General features: G+C 41.6%; 2 non-coding genes across 2 annotated transcripts in view; both read right to left on the minus strand.

Moving 5' to 3' along the window:
* Window positions 1-422: 422 nt before the first annotated feature.
* On the minus strand, window positions 423-577 carry LOC149092768 (5.8S ribosomal RNA). The gene has a single exon (XR_016200570.1). It is a non-coding gene; the product is annotated as a 5.8S ribosomal RNA (ribosomal RNA).
* A 487-nt stretch (window positions 578-1,064) lies between these two features.
* LOC149092769 (small subunit ribosomal RNA) overlaps window positions 1,065-2,500 on the minus strand; it is a 2,170-nt gene continuing 734 nt past the window's right edge. Inside the window, exon 1 of the ribosomal RNA XR_016200514.1 lies at window positions 1,065-2,500. This exon is cut by the window's right edge and continues 734 nt beyond it. This is a non-coding gene — a ribosomal RNA (small subunit ribosomal RNA).

Consider the following 2,500-nt stretch of genomic DNA (forward strand, 5'->3'; position numbering starts at 1 on the left):
GTAAATCTACTTTAATGTTTGCACAAATTTTGCCTTTGCATTACTTCTTAGGTCTGCTTTAACAGAATGAAATAGCTACTATTTGTACGATTTATACAAGTGCAAGAAGATTCATCAGTTAACAGGTTAGTTGATCACCATAGTTATCTGCAATACGACTTTAGCGTCGTCAGATAGGCGACTAACCTTAGAATCTCATGCTAGTATCTATTCATATATACTGCTTGCAGAGATGAAATATGCATTGTACACAAAATTTATCATGTGAAACAAGTAGATTTGAGATTCTCCTTACTAAATTGCAACGAATTGCAATTAAGAAAAGGAATAAAACATCAAGATTCATGCATATAAATATACAATCCTCTCAAAACAATGCATATATGGTAGTATGCAAGTGTTTTGTTGATTATTTTACATCTCAACTCTCAGACAGATGTGACCTCGGAAAAGACCCGAAAGCCGCAATGTGCGTTGGAAGCTCAAGTGCTCGGCGTGTCCTGCAATTCGCACCGATTATCGTAGCTAGCTACGTTCTTCATCGATTGGTAATTCGAGTGATCCACCGCTTGAAGATGTATCTTTGCCACCGTGGGACTTTTAATAAGTATCCTAAATCTGCATTGAGAGGGTTTGAAAACAATTGTATGCAGTTTATAAAAACCATAGTTGTCTTTACTTAGTTAGGCGAAGAAGTGTAAAACTTCCTTCTTTAAACCTTGCCGTCAGCATAAGCTGAAGACTTGATCAGGTACCAAGTATGTAGCAAGACAGGCTTTTCATTATAAACTACAATTGTTTTGCAAAAGAAATTATGGCTATCGTTAGATAACCCTCACTCTTTGTTGCATTGGATAATGAAAGATGGATGTATGAATGAACGAATGTAATGCAAATTAGAATCATGTTGCAATGGCTAAATGTTTGCAATAAACATTCACAATTGCGACTCTAATGCAAATACAATTCAATTGCATTCACCATATTAGCATCTACAATATCACTATGCAGAGTGTTTGATTGTTTGAAGGTTGTATTTCTCTTATAATAAGAGGGTAATACGTTAATGATCCTTCCGCAGGTTCACCTACGGAAACCTTGTTACGACTTTTACTTCCTCTAAATGATCAAGTTTGAACATCTTTCCAGCACAATCCGACCACTAGTTTCCCAATGGTCTGGATTGACCAGTCCGAAGTCCTCACTAAATCATTCAATCGGTAGTAGCGACGGGCGGTGTGTACAAAGGGCAGGGACGTAATCAACGCAAGCTAATGACTCACGCTTACTGGGAATTCCTCGTTCATGGGCAATAATTACAATGCCCAATCCCCATCACGAAATGGGTTCAAGCGGTTACCCACTCCTTTCGGAGCAGGAAACAGTATGCACGATGACCACTTCAGTGTAGCACGCGTGCGGCCCCGGACATCTAAGGGCATCACAGACCTGTTATTGCTCTGTTTCGTGCGGCTGCGAGCGCCGCTTGTCCCTCTAAGAAGTCCTTACAGTGCTACAGCATCCTTACCCTAGCCAATTCTGTAGGCTAATAGCAGCAGAGCCCTCAACAGCCGAAACCATCAAGAGATACTACCACCCACAGGTTGACTAAGGGGGAGTACTGCAGTGTAAACTGCAAGTCTATTTAGTAGGCTAGAGTCTCGTTCGTTATCGGAATTAACCAGACAAATCACTCCACCAACTAAGAACGGCCATGCACCACCACCCACTGAATCAAGAAAGAGCTCTCAATCTGTCAATCCTCTCAGTGTCCGGGCCGGGTGAGTTTTCCCGTGTTGAGTCAAATTAAGCCGCAAGCTCCACTCCTGGTGGTGCCCTTCCGTCAATTCCTTTAAGTTTCAGCTTTGCAACCATACTTCCCCCGGAACCCAAAAACTTTGGTTTCCCGGAAGCTTCCATTCGAGTCATGAAATTAGTTACTCAGAATGATCGCTGGTTGGCATCGTTTATGGTTAGAACTAGGGCGGTATCTGATCGCCTTCGAACCTCTAACTTTCGTTCTTGATTAATGAAAACATTCTTGGCAAATGCTTTCGCTGTAGTTTGTCTTGCGACGGTCCAAGAATTTCACCTCTAGCGCCGCAATACAAATGCCCCCGTCTGTCCCTCTTAATCATTACCTTGGATTCTTAAGACCAACAAAATAGAACCAAGGTCCTATTCCATTATTCCATGCAAGATCATTCAAGTTAAGGTAGTGGTACGCATCATATAGATGGTTGACCATACCGTTTTTAGGCACCTCTTTCGAGGTTTTGGACGCCTGCTTTGAGCACTCTGATTTTTTCAAGGTAAAAGTCTCGATCGCTTGAATCAACACTCGGTAAAGAGCATTGATAGCAAATATCGAGCAATTTTCTGTCTAAACACTATGAATGTAACCACCAGGAAAGAGGAATGAAGGTTCAAGCAAGCATCCGTAGACACAAGCAAGAAACCTAACATCACCATCTAACCCTTTAATCAGTGGACCCCATAG

The sequence above is a fragment of the Tetranychus urticae genome, unplaced genomic scaffold (genome assembly GCF_039701765.1).
Source record: "Tetranychus urticae isolate SD_2017Ah unplaced genomic scaffold, NJAU_TeUrti_SD_1.0 Scaffold_5, whole genome shotgun sequence".
Taxonomy (NCBI): domain Eukaryota; kingdom Metazoa; phylum Arthropoda; class Arachnida; order Trombidiformes; family Tetranychidae; genus Tetranychus; species Tetranychus urticae.